General features: G+C 43.5%; 1 long non-coding RNA gene across 1 annotated transcript; it reads right to left on the bottom strand.

Annotated features, from left to right (window-relative positions):
• Positions 1-4,288: 4,288 nt before the first annotated feature.
• LOC310761713 lies at positions 4,289-10,903 on the bottom strand. Its single transcript, XR_014547686.1, has 3 exons — positions 10,823-10,903; positions 6,129-6,325; positions 4,289-4,413 (listed from the first exon to the last, which is right to left on the bottom strand). It is a non-coding gene; the product is annotated as an uncharacterized lncRNA (long non-coding RNA).
• Positions 10,904-17,211: the final 6,308 nt, after the last annotated feature.

Genomic DNA, 17,211 nt, shown 5'->3' with positions numbered 1-17,211 from the left:
GCCCTGTGTTGTGGGATGAGTTACTACGTTATGTGCTATGCATAGAATGCATTCCTTATTTACTTCTCCATTATTATCGGACAATACACTGTTTTTTGTTTTAAGACAAAAAGTTATGATGAATTCCCAAGGAGCGAGGGAGGCTTCAGATTGCTAGAGAAATGTTTAATTGGCAAACGCACACAAGTGCAACCTAGGCAAGCTAAACCACACATCCCTTGATTAAGAAATTCTAAAATTCCCTGAGAAAGAAGCAGGAAAATGGAAGCCCATTTTGCAGGAGAGGAAAATTCAGTGAATCGGCGGGCAGATAACAACTTTATTAAATATCACCAATGATACATTTAGGGCTTTATGTGCTTCAGCCTTGTCTAAGCAAATACATGGCAACTCCACAAAGCTGGATCTATACACTTTAACATTTCTTTTCTATCTCTTTTAGCACTTCCTGATTGTGTTCATTTTTGCCCCCCGGCAAAGATATTGTTCATTATCAGGGAAGACAGTGAACTTGGCAAACTCCGTTGCAATGTGAGTCCTTTTCTGTGAGTTTTCTTCCCCACTTTGCTGTGGCATTATTTTGCACAAAAGAAAAAGGGAGAACATATTGAGGAAAGAGCCTGACAGCAATGCTAAGACCAACTCTGCTCATCATTAAGGCAATAAAATCAAACAACGCATGAGTCTTATGGGTGCTAAAGTAGCTGCGAAGCGTGACAGCTTGAGCTCATCTTATATTCAGTGAAGTCTGCACAAATGTTACTAATATCCCAGAAGGATTCAGCTGTTACCTCTTCCCAGGACTTGCGTCTTCACAATTCTTGCCATTCTAAACAGAAAAAGAGAAAAATGATTAGCAGAATAAAAGTATGCACAGGTGAATGCATTCGTACTGGAATTTAAAAGCCGGTTGGAAATTTTGGATAATAGACCAAGACACCCAAACTGCAAACTGCATGGCCATGGCTGATGGTTTCACAAGACCTTTAGGGTTCATTGATTAGAGGAGAGCTGGAAGTGCTGTGATGCAAACGATGGTTTGTAGCCTGGCAGTTGAAACAGCCTTCTGAGTTTGGCGAGCAGAGCTCCATTTGTGTCTTAATGTGAAAAAGAAGGGGGGAGGGGAATCAGGAGAAACGTTTTCATTTACAATTTCATCCCTCGGATGCTTAAGAGGTGCCAAACCACGCAAGCATTTCTGTGTGAACAAAGGAGACAAAGCTCTGCCGAGGGGGTGAGAATCAGCTGCCGAGAAGGGAGAGATCTCATTGTTTGGCTAGTGCTGGGCTCTGCACCAGACCCAGGAATTATTCTGGCAGCACAGTGCATACAGCAGATTCACATTAAACAAACGATTCTCCTATCAACACAGTTCTGAGAATGTGATGCTAAAAGAAAACCGAAAGAAATAATTCTGAGAAGGTTGCTTTTCACCTTACAGTCTTCAGTCATAGGAGCACTTTTGTTAGCTGCTCTGACCCAGTGGCTAAAACTGTCATGTTGGAAAGCTTTCTGATCTGTGCATGGCCTGTTCTGGATGGGGTGCCATGCACTCTGTAGGAGCAGGTGCATAGTTTGGGGGTATCTGTCACTTGAGGCTCAAGCAGCTCCCATCAACTTCTGTTGGTAGTCCAGCTATGCCCCTGTCTGAACAGGGAGAGCCTAGCTACTGTGGCTGCCTTTGAAGATGTTTTGGAAGCTGTGGCTGGTGCAGACTTCAGCAGCCAGGTTGCTCACCAGGACACACACACACAAAGAGGTAAAGGACCCCTGGACGGTTAAGTCCAGTCAAAGGCGACTATAGGGTTGTGGTGGTCATCTTTCTTTCAGGCCGAGGGAGCTGGCGTTTGTCCACAGACAGTTTTTCCAGGTCATGTGGTCAGCATGACTAAACCGCTTCTGGTGCAACGGGACACCGTGATGGAAACCAGAGCACCCGGAAATGCCGTTTACCTTCCCGCTGCAGTGGTACCTATCTACTTGCACTGGTGTGCTTTCGAACTGCTAGGTTGGCAGGAGCTGGGACGGAGCAACAGGAACTCACTCCATCACAGGGATTTGAACTGCCAACCTTCTGATCAGCAAGCCCAAGAGGCTCAGTGGTTTAGACCGCAGCAATCTTGGCCTGACTGCACCTGTTACCAATTAGTTTCTGGACCTGATTCAAAGTGCTGGTTTTGACCTTATGTGCCTCAGGATCCCAATACTTCAATGACTCCTCTCCCCCAATGAACCAGCCCACACCCTGTGTTCCTCATCTGAGGCCCTTCTTAATCATCATTATTATAAAAATAATCTACCATGTATTTTAGAAAATGTTTTGTCTCTTTGTCCATCTTTCTGTCTGTTTTCTATTGATGCCCCTTGAGATATTGTACCTAGTGTGGTCTTCATCTGTGTTGGGACACCAGACACCATTTTGAATCAAGATGGTGGAATGAAATGTGGCTTTGATGTAACCTCACTCAATTTGTCATGATGGTTACAAACAAGGTTTCATTTCAATGTCATTGGGTGCACTCAACCGTGTGTGTGTGTGTGTACAGCCCTCAAAATGACGAATTAAACTAGCCATTGAAAAACCACAATATATTTTGCTTAGAATTCCCAGGTAATAATATATTTGTATTAGAGGTACAATGTTTTATTTTACCAGTGACTGAAAAGTGATCAAATTATACTATGCCAGTCAGTCAAACTTCATTAATAAATAAGTCAAATGTATTTGCTAAAAGCCATTGTTCATCACTAGGCTCTCTGTGGATCTTCCAGATGTATTTTTTAATGGTAAGTCAAGAAACTATTTTTTTTAATAATGAAATATATTTAAAAGTTGGTAAAATGTTGACAGTTGTCTATTAGCATTATTTCCATTTGGTATGTATATAGCAAGCAAACACTTTTTGGGGGAGAGACATGGAAAGGAAGCTAAGAGTGCATATTCAATGTCACCTACAAATGAATTGTTATCTTTATCTAATCTGTCATATTTGAAATCACAGTGCTTAAAGAGTGAGAAAAGAAGTGATATTCTTGCCCACAGCCCACTTATGGACAGAGCAAAGATTGTGATTCAAATTAAGGGGCTGTCAATTTTAGTTTCTCACTCTCCCAATCCTAAATTCAGTTTTCTACCTTTCTGCAGCAATTCACATTTTATTTTAATCCTATGAAAATTCATCAGCATTTTAGCAAAAAGCTCTCAATATACACATTTTTGTATGCATTTCACAATATATTTTCCCTTATTTAATTTAATTTTCACAAATGCATGCATTTTATTCCAACTTCCCCTAATATATGCAATTTTGTGTATATTGTTTGTTTGAAGAATAGCATTGCAAAATTCAAAGAAGTGCAAATTTTGAAAGATAATGGTGTTTTGGTTTGTGCATTGCTTTGAAATGGGCAAATTGGGTAATTTAGGTAGGTAGGCTCCCACCAAGGACAAGGAATTAAGCCAAAGAGCGTGTGCATTTGCCCACCCCTGCATTAATTTATGAAGTTCATGAAAATATATGGGTTTGACATATCCCTGACATTATATGCATTGTGAACAGCCCACAGCTTAAGAAAAATTGTTTCTGCTACAGTACAGAACTGACACTCAATTACTTCTCTAGTTTTGCATGCAAATGTCTGCTTCCTGAGTTGTTTTTATTTATTTGTTCCTGAGTTTTTGTTTTTGTTTTGGATTTTTTTTAAAAAAAATATATTTACAACAATTAAAACATCCACAAACATATTTTGGCAGTGATACTCAGTATCATTTGCCTACAATGCCTTTTGATCATATTGACTTTTTGTCACCCATATGGTTTTTTCATGATGTCACAAGGCTAAATTGAATGTAATGATGCCATGGACAAGATTGTGCGGCCAAAAATTAGCATTTATATTTGGCAATCTGTACAGCCGCATCCGATGTGCTGCTATCAATGGGAACTGTGAGAGTCCTTCGTGTGGTCCTAATCCTTAAACACATTTAACTCATTTCCATATTCCATGTGCTCATTTTAGGAGGCTGCAGTGAGAGGAGAGGCTGTCACTTTATCAGTTATAATTGCTGCCTCTGGATTTAGTGAATAGGAACACGAGCCAAAACGAACCGATACAGTTTGCTCACATTTTATTGCAACTTAAAGTAATGAATGCTTTACATGATATGAAACAGCTGGGCAATCCACTGGAATGCATAAAACATGAAAGGGGGCCTTAGTTTGCACAATATGATATAAAATATTACATAAATGTGAATGCATTCACCAAGTAGTCCGTTAGACAAGTTTTCTTCACTGCAAACTCCTCCGACGTTTATTTCCCTTGTATGCATCGTACCCGAAATGCTCAGAAGTCGTTGCATTTCCTGATAGCCTGTTCCCCGCAGAATCAGAGGTCCCAAGCTTCCGTAATCTGACAACTGCAATTATTTGATATTTCTCAATGCAATGTATCAAGTCTATAATGATGTCTAAGTGTCATCCTGGGAAATGGGTCTTGTTACTTTCCTATCAAACAATGCCTATCCTCTAAACACAGTTGTTCATTATTGCTTTTAAGCAAAAAATTTAAACAAATCAGTGCAGGATTTATTTATCTTTTAATTTTAAAAGGTAAAAGCAGGACTTCCCTTTAAATCAAATTCAGTGACCACACCATTCTCAGGCGCTCAGTAACCACCCAACCTGGTGTTCCTGCTGGTCTGTTTGCACCATGCTGACCTCCTTCCTGCCTCTCTCATTCCCCTTCTGATAAAAAACACCCCACCTGGTGAGCCGTTTCTGACTCTGTGTAAGCAGCTGTAAGCTTCCATTTGATGGGCACTTAGAGCAGTGGTCCTGATGAAGTAGAAGCCTACATGCAAAAAGCTTCCTTGCTACCAATATCTAGGCCCAAATGTGGATGCCCAGGGGGTGAAGCCATTAGGCTACTTCAGTGATGGCCAAACTTGACCCTCCAGCTGTTTAGGGACTACAATTCCCATAATCCCTGACCACTGGTCCTGTTAGCTAGGGACGATGGGAGTTGTAGTCCAAAAACAGCTGGAGGGCCAAATTTGGCCACCACTGGGCTACTTGATGCTGGGGGTGGGTCAGGGTCAGCAGTGTGGTCCTGCTCTCCAGACTTCACAGGAAGTCTCCACCCCAGGAGAAACATGCGAAGGTTGCTCAGATCTGATCTAGATCTCAACCTCCCATGATTTATCCTCTATAGGCAGAATCAGGCAGACATTCTGAGTGGCTTGAACACTCATTCTTTGTTCTGTAAACAGATTCCCCAGAAAGCAGCATATGTCTTCTCGCTACAAAACTCCAGGAGTTTCATAGCAAGGGAGAAGTGGGAGGAAATGGCTGTAAAACCCTTTTTGAGGGTTTTCTCTTGATGGCCGCTAAATGCCGCACTCCCTTTCCTAACCCCATCCAAGTCTGCAAAAGTTATAGACAATGAATAAATAAATAAATAGCCAGTTTCCTTGGTTACTGTTAACAAGAAAGTAATTATCCCTGTAATGTGGGATAATGCTGGGAACACATGTTGGAGTCTGCATGAGACTTTTGGCTATAGCTGTGCTATATCAAGTTCTCAAATGGCAAGAGCTAATCTCTCTAGCCATCCCATTAAAACAAGTGGGAAATTCCTCCGAAACAACAATATGGGACATTAATGGAAATATAGCCAGAGGGCAATTTTTAATTGACAATCAACAGAAGCAGCTGTGGAACTCTGTAATTTGATGCCATTCTGGGGTGAGTTTGCTCCCTCCTGTGGATGCAGTGATGAAGTCTAAGTAGCTGCTCAAAATCACAGCATTAGAGGTTCTGTGTGTGACTTTCCCTGCAGATGAAGATATCTGCACCAGATTGTTTCATGCTTTGTCTACCAAGTCAATACTTTGCATTAATCTGATAGATGTTTTGTTTGTGATGTTGCTCTTTTTTCCTCTGTTAGCTCCTTCTGTTTAACTTTTTATTAGTGTTTTTTCTATGTGCCAATTGAGTTTTTGTTTTGTTTTTTTACTTTAAAGAGAACTATTTAAGCATGTTGAAGACCATTCCACCTATGGAATTAATAACGAGATGCAGACTGTTTGAACTCTGAGTTTTCCCTCTCAGCCTTTTCATGCTTACCTCTTGGAATTATTTGGACTTGCTGAAACTGTTGCAACAGGTGAGTAAGGCATGGTTGCGTGAAGAATTTGTAGGTTGTTTTAGGGCCGAATAACAATAGGAATCCTATGCAGAGCAAAAATGAGATGTATGCCATAGCTCAATCCTGTTCGTGTATACTTGGATCCAAATCTCATTCCTCTTAATTGGGCTTACGCCTAAGAAAAAGAGATAGAATTGTCACCTGAGAAGAGTTGGAGCAACATATTTCTTCCAAGATCAGAGAAAGGGCTGCATGCTAGGAATCCCCTTCAAGAAATAGAATGTGAACTGAGAAACAGGGCTTAAGAGGTAAAAAGAGATAAGCTGAAGTAAAAAAGCAAAACTGAGTGGGGGCAGCTAGGTGAGATAGGAATGGATATGAAGAGAAACAGGCAGCAAGACCAGTGAGACCAGGTGATGCTTATAGGGCGAAGAATGGGAATGGGAACAATCAAGAGAAGGAAGGAAAAGCAGGGTCTATTGCAAGAATAGGGAATCTGTGGCCCTCCAAATGTTCCTGGAATCCATTGTCCTGCACCATTTGCCATGCTGGCCAGGAAACAAAAAAGTTGCCCACCACCACCACATCAACTTTTGTCCCAAGTCCAGAGTGCTCAGTCCTCAAAAGGGGGACACTCTGGGCTTCTGTCATAAACTGTTCCAGCCATCAAGATCAGTTCCAAACAGCACTAGTGGCAGGATATGTGCAAACACCTATCGTCCAATTGCACTTCCGTTTGCTGGGGCTCAGCTGCTAGACTGAAAGGAGCACACATCACTGCAGTGGTTAAATGATGAATCACAGTTCTTATCTCCCAAGTGATATTAGAGCATGTTTCATGCCACATATCTAATACCTAGGTTATCGGGCTTCTTTTTCTGATGCAGTCCAGCACCCTCAAAGGACGCGTCCAAATGCATATGCAAGAATAAAAAGGTAAAGGGAACCCTGACCATTAGGTCCAGTCATGTCCGACTCTGGGGTTGTGGTGCTCATCTTGCTTTACTGGCCGACGGAGCTGGCGTACAGCTTCCAGGTCATGTGGCCAGCATGACTAAGCCGCTTCTGGCGAACCAGAGCAGCGCACGGAAACGCCGTTTACCTTCCTCCCCATCGCGGGGATTCGAACCGCCGACCTTCTGATCAGCAAGTCCTAGGCTCTGTGGTTTAACCCACAGTGCCACCCGTGTCCATATGCAAGAATAGCATCAAACAAAAACATTAGCTCATTGAACAATCTCAGCTAATGGCTGGTGCACAACTGAGCCTGTCTGTAAGGTATGTTTGGTACATATTGCAGCTGGGTATCATGGCAAACTGATCATCTACCTGCTCTGTCATGTGGGCAAATTGATTTTTAGTGTGTAATGAAATAGATTTCCCCTCACTTTGTGCGCCTTATTGTGGACTGAAATATCACTCTGGATATCTAGAGGAACATACAGGTGGCACTTTGCCACATGTCAGAAATACAAAGTGCTTTTTAGGCTGCAGCTTCCCAATTCTGTGAACCCATTAGCAGGTTGAAAGAGTGAAGGGTAGCAATTTGGGAGTGGGCGGTATGTGATGAGGTATCTGGAATGTATTTATGTGAAAATTAACCTATCGCAACACAAACCACAATGTTTCAACAATAGATAGTTAATATTCTACGAGTATTGACAAAGCATGAGTATCGTGGCTTTTTGCAGGTCTGGAACTGTTGGCTGACTTCTGCCAATATAACCTGAGCAAGCAAGATTCCATTTACAATGCATTTTTGTATATTTATTTGTAACAGCCTTTGCCCCCCCCCCCGATAATTTACAATCAGCTTAAAATATGTTTCATTGCTGTACTAGTATCCATAATTAAACTATATGTAGAAATAGGCATAACCAAGATTGGAGGCAAATGCTGAAAGAACTTCAGTGTTACTGTGCTTGGTCTATATTAACCATGCTGGATTCCAGAAATCATACAGTTATGTGGTTAAGAAACAACCGCTGATTTGATCATGTGGTTAAGCTATGGAAGCTGGCAGGTGAGCACCTAGGGAGCAACCCACATAATAAGGGAATTCAGAATGTAGAAGTCTTTGATGATGCTTCTGCATTTACCGTCTAAACTGTCTGGATCCAGCAGGTTCAGAAGCAGATCTTCTGGCCCAGGTTTCTCAGAACAGTCAGAACAAGCCCAGTGCTATCTGTGGTTTCAGTTTACTCAAAATAAATGTTGAAGTCCAGCTCTGAGAGTCTCCATCGCAGACCTCACAGCCCTGTTCCAAGGTGGGTTGCATTTTGCCTGGCCTAGCTTCTCTCTTCTATTCCTCTCCCTGAGACAGGGACGCTTCTGGTCACAGTCCAGAGGCAAGCATTGCTGAGAACTGTAACTCATGCATTCAGCAGTCATATTAAAACTGCTTTCACTTTGCCTTATACTGCACATTACATTTGCTGCCAAGACCAGGGGGTTCTCATCCCCTGGTTATCACGTGTACTAACTCCATGTAAATATGGAGACCACTGGCTGTAACAGAGGAACTCACAATGAGATGCTAGTGTAGGGAGTCAGTGTGTTTGTATATATGTCAGTCAGGGAAGAAGAATCTTACTGCCATACTGTACATGGCAGATGCAACATGGACTACTGCAATGCGCTCTACGTGGGGCTACCTTTGAAGGTGACCCAGAAACTACAACTAATCCAGAATGCGGCAGCTAGACTGGTGACAGGGAGTAGCCACCGAGACCATATAACACCGGTCTTGAAAGACCTACATTGGCTCCCAGTACGTTTCTGAGCACAATTCAAAGTGTTGGTGCTGACCTTTAAAGCCCTAAACGGCCTCAGTCCAGTATATCTGAAGGAGGGTCTCCAACCCCATCATTCTACCCAGACACTGAGGTCCAGCACCGAGGGCCTTCTGGCGGTTCCCTCACTGTGAGAAGCCAAGTTACAGGGAACCAGGCAGAGGGCATTCTCGGTAGTGGCGCCCTCCCTGTGGAACGCCCTCCCACCAGATGTCAAAGAGAACAGCAACTACCAGACTTTTAATAATAATAATAATAATAATAATAATAATAATAATAATAATAATAATAATTTTTATTTATATACCACCCTCCCCAGCCAAAGCCGGGCTCAGGGCAGCTAACAACAATCAAATAATCCAACATTCTAAAAACATTTCATTATAAAAATTAATTAAAATCAAATTGATGGCAACCGTTAAGCAAAATTCTGTGCAGAACGCCAGAGGAGGGAGTCAGGCTGCGCCTTGACCAAAGGCCTGGTGGAACAGCTCTGTCTTGCAGGCCCTGCGGAAAGATGTCAGGTCCCGCAGGGCCCTAGTCTCTTGCGACAGAGTGTTCCACCAGATTGGAGCTGCAGCCGAGAAAGCCCTGGCTCTAGTTGAGGCCAGCCTAACCTCTCTGTGGCGTGGGACCTTCAGGATGTTTTTATTTGCAGACCGTAAGTTCCTCTGTGGGACATACCAGGAGAGGCGGTCCCGTAGGTATGAGGGTCCTAGGCCGTATAGGGCTTTAAAGGTTAAAACCAGCACCTTAAACCTGATCCTGTACTCCACCGGGAGCCAGTGCAGCTGGTATAGTACCGGATGAGTGTGATCTCGCAGCGAAGACCCCATAAGGAGTCTCGCCGCAGCATTCTGCACCCGTTGGAGTTTCTGGGTCAGTCTCAAGGGCAGCCCCATGTAGAGCGAGTTACAATAATCCAGTCTGGAGGTGACTGTCACGTGGATCACAGTGGCTAGGTCAGAAGACATCTGAAGGCAGCCCTGTTTAGGGAAGCTTTTAATGTTTGATGTATTTTAATATTTTTTGGGAAGCCGCCCAGAGTGGCTGGGCAAGCCCAGCCAGATGGGCGGGGTATAAGTAATAAATTATTATTATTATTATTATTATTATTATTATTATTATTGGAATGGATACATCTCTGCTTCTCCGCTCCGTGTTTCACAATTTCACATATTCCAAATTAAATTCTGCTTTAAATTCTATAATGTGGATTGTTATTAAACCTCACTAAGTCACATATAATAGTTCTTCGTTTTACATGGAGGACGGAGACAGGTGTGTTTGTAGAAACCTCTTGCACAACTGGTATGCAGTTGCACCTGTTGCTCCCAGTGCTTTTGCCTTTGGCACTGCTCATCCCTAGCAGGCAGCCCCTGCAAGGTCGCCCATGAGGAACTGTGGCCCTGGCACTGAGAATAATTCCCCAACCAATTTCTCCTACATTGTGTGGATTCCTTGGGCCAGATTCAAATAACCCAGCACACTAGCAGAAGTCAGTACTAGGGCTTCCCCCAGTACAATGGGACTTCCCTTGTTCTCTTCTTCCAAATCTTTTCTGGGAGAACAACACAGGGGAGGAGATGGTGGTGGGAGGAGGTCATTCCAACTGGCAAGCAGAAATGCATGCAGTGATGGAATGATCAGAAGAGTCTTGTGTTGAATTTGTCTGATCTAGCTTGAAAAGAATGTTGGGCCATGCAGATACCTCAGGTATCCCTAACATAACATGAAGCCCATGTAGACTTCTCCTTGAATGCAAGCAAAAAAAAAAAAAAAAAGACTTCCATGCCTCCACTGATATTTTCTGCCCAATCCAATCCCAATAGCAAGAGAAAGAATCACAAGGAGATACCAATTTATTAGCATTGACCTACCCTGTCTTGTTTCTTGGGAATCTGTGTTACTAAGATAAACAGCCATCTCCTCAATTTTCTGGGTTTCAGCAGATGGATTCTGAAGAAGGTAGATAAAGTTATTTGGTGCATGAAAAACACAACTTGTCTTTTAGACTTTTTAAAAAAGTATTTGATGTGATTATTATAAGTACTTATCAGAGTAAACCATTTGGTATCTCTTTCCCACTTTTTAGAATATCACATATCGGTATGAAAACTAAAATTCATGTCTGAAATACAAATCTTTACAGTTAAGCGCATTCATTCCCAAGTTTGAAAAGTCAGCTGGCTAACATTTGCAATGCAAATTCAAGGCAAAGTCATATAGAAGACAACATTTTTCAGAATGCAATAATTCAAGTTTCCAAAGCATTCTGAAGCATGACTTACAGGCTGCTCCCACGACCTACTGCGCTAACACTTCAGGGGGAAAAAGCATCCAACTCTGAGTGCAGTGGCTTGAAGAAAGAACTGGACAAATTCAGAAGATAGGTCTACCACTGGCTATTTAGAGATGGCAGCTAAATGGAACCATCAACATCAGATGCTGCCACTGAGGACAAGCAACAAGTTGCTAGTGGCTGTCGTGACCTGTTTTTCAGAAGCTCCTGTCTTGCTATTCTTTAGAAACAAAATGGTGGACCAATATACACCTTTGGTCGGATCCAGCAGGATTCTTCTTGTGCTTTAGTGCTGGGAATGAATTCCAACTGCAAAGTCACTGCAGCAGCCACCAACACCCTGTACAAGCAGCTTTGGGACTAAAAGTGGCACACCTGGACAAAGATGGCTTCTCTTATGAGAGATCTCAGAGTCCCAAAGCATATCCTTACTTCAGGGTCTATCTGGCAGGTCCCTAACTTCCCAGGAAGAGAGGGGCTGTTCTCAGCACAGATTCCCCCTCTTCCCGAAATCATTCCCCTCAATACTCATCTAGATGCAGAGTTTCTTGCCCATCTCTCCTCTCCTATGTGCAATTCTACTTCTTCCTGCTTTCTTGCTAATCTGTTACCATCTCTGAGCAATATCGCCTCCCCCCCTTACCCTATATTTGCATCCTTAGGTCTTCAGTAGTGTAGCATTCCAAGCCAACTATTGTCTCTGTTTCAGAGCCGGCCCACCCATCAGGCAGGGTGAAGCATGTGCCTCAGGCAGTGAAAGAACAAGAGGTGCCACCCAGCTGCTTCTGCTACTACTGGAGCTCCTTCCCTCTTACTGAGTTCGGTGAGAATAATAATAATAATTTATTATTTGTACCTTGCCCATCTGGATGAGTTTCCCCAGTCACTCTGGGCGGCTTCCAACAAAGATTAAAAATACATTAAAATGCCACACATTAAAAACTTCCCTGAACAGGGCTGCCTTCAGATGTCTTCTAAATGTCAGGTAGCTGTTTATCTGATGGGAGGATGTTCCACAGGGCGGGTGCCACTACCGAGAAGGCCCTCTGCCTGGTTCCCTGTAGCTTTGCTTCCTGCAGTGAGGGAACCACCAGAAGGCCCTCGGAACTGGACCTCAGTGTCCGGGCAGAACGATGTGGCTGGAGACACTCCTTCAGGTATACTGGGCTGAGGCCGTTTAGGGCTTTAAAGGTCAACACCAGAATGAGGTATTCTGGTGCACAGTGTTGCTGCTCATCTTCCCTGACCCTGGGAAGAATTACACACACACCCTCGGTGAGAGAGGATGTTCTGGAGGTGAGGGGAGCATGGTGTAGGGGCACAATTCTATTTCAGCTCAGGTGGTGAAATGGGTCAGGCCACCACCGCTCTGCTGCTCATGACAGCTGCCTCTTATGTAGCCTGGTGCATGTTAGAGCATCTCCCTAGATCTGCTGTTCCCTCAGTATCCCACTTCTCACCCACAAGTGTTTGCAAACGGACAAGCTACAATGGGGTGTCCGAAGCAATTGGCAGCAGGTGGTTCCACTTACAATTCTCCCTCATGACACTATACCCAAGATAATAAAATAAGAAAGGGAAAGCCAAATGAGATGCTGGCACCTCCTAGATCACAGTCAACTCTTGTAACCATTCTGCTACACCTAATCCCCTAACCAGGTCAATTCCATTTTCACTCAACTTCACTGGATCAGGGAATGAAAAGTTTCCATTGGCGTACTGGCCTTACTGGACAAAAGATGGAGGACACAATATTGTACATCAGAAACATTTTCTATACATGCCCCATCACAAAAAATTGGGAATTGTGCAACAGCACAATGGAGATTGTGTTCCAAGAGGAGGGTCATTAAGAACTTAAAAATTTGAAAGATAGCATTTCCATACGAAAGTCCAGTAAAATAGATCACCTTAATTATCTCCGGTCATAAAACCGACGCCAGTTTTCTCAGAGGCGTTAGGAGGAAGATGGCTCAAGTGCCCACTTAAACCTCAAACTACAATTCCAGTAATAATGAACATAATTTGGCAATTTTAGGTGATACCCAAAATGCTCTCAACAACAAAATGTTACAGAAGTGAGAGATTTCCATTTGATCATACAGCCTCTCAAATTCAGTGTCATTTGAAAGTCAGTGAACAAAATTTGTTAACTAGCATTAAGAGCTGATGCTCTTTAACTTAATGCTGTCAGCAAAATTGGTGGATAGGTCAAAATCACCTTTCAGTTCTAAAGCTGACTTCTTCATTCCAACCAGCATGGCGAAGGATAGGCCAAAAGGCCTGGCAGGCCAGCAATTTATCCTGGCCCTGGGCGCGGGGCCAAGCAATGCTATTGGCCGGTTGGTCCCAGGGGAATTCCCTGCTGTGATTAGCCGAATTGGCATCAGGAGGACGTTCAAGCTTACAATGACTGCTCCCCACATTAAATGGGGGGCACCCTTTGCATAGTCACGTGCAGCCCCCGGGACCCTATGCAGTACCATTAGCACAGGCTTGGCTTCGCCTTCCCCAGGTGGGATACCTAGAGGTCTCCACCTACCTCAGTCAGTTGCCCAATTCCACCTGGGGAGGCGTTGCCAAGGTGATCAGGCCAGGTAGGGAAGGGACCACCCTGCCCACACAATAGGGAGAGGATCGTACCTGGGAATCATCAGTTGGCTCCAGAGCTTCTCCCACCATCCCCACCCTCAGTTAAGACTTCTTTTGCAGGTTAACCTTTTCTCCACAGGTACGCGGGTGCTGCTACATCAAGGTCACTGTTGAAGGGCTGGAAAGGAATTCTCCTGCGTTGGCAGGTTTGCCTTTCCTGTAGCAAAATGTCACAATCTTGGTGGTATCAGGCCTTGGGCGGAATCCTTTAACCTATCTTCCCTAAATGGGGGTGGGCATGTAGTGGTGACCCACGCCCCCCTTCTCTTTGTGGCAGCGATACCAGGGTTCCCCATTAAAGGATTTGTTTGAGGGGAGGCTTTGGCCGTATGCCTAGAGATTGTCATTGCTCTCCCCTGCGACAGCGGCATAACGGGGGCGGGCTCTCTCTGCTTGAACATATGTTCTCCAGAGCCAGCCCATTCCCCCACACACACACACTCTGGATGACCCTGATGTTCCCCAGATCCCCAGCGGGGGACTGGGATGGATAAACGCCCAATGCCTGAGCCAAGGTCTATCCACATTTGAAACATAATAAAGTTGTGGCCAATTTTAATTCCATAGCACGTTGTCTTGAGTCGTTATTCCACACGGGGGCCACCCAGGGTTTGGAGGACTCCGCCTGTCCATGCAATGGTGGCCCAGGGCCTGTCCACAAAGCCACCTGCCCAAGAAAGGGCAAGCGGACCTCCTTCATTCCAACACATGAAGCCTAAATATAGGTGGCTCTCATAAGAATAACTGGAATATTGGTACAAAGATTTCCCTCTGTTTCTGTTCTGCATGAAAAAATGTGTTTGTTGCCATCATGCATACAAACCTGCTTGCTTGCTTACTTATTTAAGGATTTATATTCCACCTTTTTAGTGCTTGCACACTACTATTCCAGAAATATAACAATATAGTAAAAACAGACAGATACATGAAACGAAACAAAGACACTGGATAAGAAAAGCTCCGTCTGGAAATCTTGCTAAAAAGAAAAGGGTTTTGCCCTTTCTTTTGACTCAACCAGCTGAGCTTCCACCATAGTCAAGAGATAGAGAAAAGGCCTCTCCCTGAGATGTGAGCAAGCTGGTATGGAAGAATGTGGTCCATAAAGTATCTCAGACCTAAGATCATCACAAACACTTGCATTGTGTGTGGAAGCAAACTGGCTGGAGTACAATGATCCCATAAGTGAACATCCACCCAACAACCTTGAGGCTGCCTTCTGGACCAACTGCATTTCCCAAATGGTCTTCAAACAGTGGTGGACCTCCAGTTCTCAAATTTCAGTGGCACTCTGTGCAACGCCAAAATTTGTCACCCCCACCTCTCACATTCCATTCTAAATAATAGTTGTGGCTTCCCCAAGGCTCCACAACCAATGCAACCAAACCGGTTGCACTCTCCTAAATCCACTTCTGCTTCAAAGGTAGACCCACCTAAAACACATTGCAGTAATTCAGTCTTGGTGTAACTAAAGCCTGTGTCTCCATGCCCAGATCTGACCTCGTCAAGAATGGACATGTGCCCTCTTGGTGAGAGCAGCCACCTGAGCATCCAGGCAAAAGCAGAGCCCAGAAACAAAGAGCCAGACTTAGACATTGTCCTATTTGCTTTGGTAAATACTAATGAGAAAACAAGATTGGCAGACTCACCTGGGTACCAATCACCCAAACAATGAGGCATCTGAAAGTGCCATGAAATATATCCTAAGGATGGGCTTCTGTAAAGCAGCCTTGGAAATGTACACATTTATATGTCTTTCTTGCGTGTTCGTTGGTATTACTAACTTCCTTTTATCAGATAAACTTTATTCCCAGATTTTAATTCTGTTACACTGACACAAAATTGGAGATGTTCTCATGTCTTTGGGGAGGAACATTTTTATCACTTCCTCTAGCAATGATTTAACAACACAGAAAATGCACCTAATCCTGTATTAGCAAAAGGGTTTTAAAAATCAGATCACTTAACCAAGCATTCAAGTGAGAATTTCCTTCCTGAACATTTTAAGCAATCATGTACCTTTAAGTCTATTTTTACTTGCATAACGAACCACATATTACCAAACATGTAACATTATTTTGGAGCTGAGCTTTTCATTATGAAATTACCCTCTTTGACACAAGAGACAGAAAACTGTGTGAAGTTAAATGAAATAAAGTGGGATAAAAAAAAAATACTGGGACTAACAAATGAAGGGAAAGGAGTTTCTTTCCCCACCCCCCCCCAAAAAAATGTAATTAGAAGACTACTCCACAGAGCAGTGTAGAACTATTAATCATGATTATTACATTACAACAATGCCACCCTTCAACCAAAGGTTAAACCCTTTAGAGTCAGCTTTGAGGGAAGCTGCTGAAGAGCAATTGCTAAATCAGCTATCACTGGGAAAGAAAAAAAATATTTGAGAAAGAATGGAAAGATTCCAGATGGAAATGACTCAGCAGGATCACAAGATTGTTGTGGTTTTTTTTTTTTTAAAGGAAATTGAATTACATTTGGAAAATATCTGCAAGGGGCTTCTACTCACATTCACTTGAACATAAATACAATGCCACAGGTGATCATGGAGTTTGAAGGGACCCAATGGTCATCTGGAATGCAGGAATCTCAACTAAAGCATCCATGACAGATAGCCACCAAACCTTTGTTTTAAAACTCCAAAGGAAAGAGAGTCCACCACCTTTTGTGGGAGTCTGTTCCACTGCCGAACAACTCTTACTGTTAGAAAGTTTTCCGAATGTTTAGCTGGAATCTCCTTTCTTGCAATTTGAAGCCATTGGTTTGAGTCCTACTCTCCAGAGCAGGAGAAAACAAGCCTGCTCCCTCTTCCATGTGACAGCCCTTAAGATATTTGAAGATGCCTATCATATCTTCTCTCAGTCTCCTCTTTTCCAGGCTAAACATACCCAGCCCCTTCAAGCGCTCCTCATAAGGCTTAGTTTCCAGACCCTTGATCTTCTTGGTTGCCCTCCTCTGCACACAATCAGAGGACCTACTTTATTAGGGTCCCCAAATATGCAGAGGACTCTAGTCATGTTCAAGCAAATGAAAAGGGGTGAGGAAACCTGAAGAATTTGCCTGCTTGTCATGGAGAAGGTCTGGGAACAAGCACACAGAGAAACATGCAGGTGTATCTCTCTATAGATACATCATTCATAGGTTCAGGCTAACCGCTGGGCACCTCTAGAAAAATTCAGGAAACCTGCTTCTCTGCCTTGCTCCCCTTCTGTAGGTGCTCATCAATGACAGTTCTTTCCCTCTGGACTTCAGACATACTTTCCTGACTGTTGTGAGGAGATAGGCTTAATCTGTCTGCCA

The sequence above is a fragment of the Podarcis filfolensis genome, assembly GCF_964270895.1.
Source record: "Podarcis filfolensis genome assembly, chromosome: 4".
NCBI classification, from domain to species: domain Eukaryota; kingdom Metazoa; phylum Chordata; class Lepidosauria; order Squamata; family Lacertidae; genus Podarcis; species Podarcis filfolensis.
Note: the sequence above shows the minus strand (reverse complement) of the source record. Positions and strands in the feature narration are given on the sequence as shown.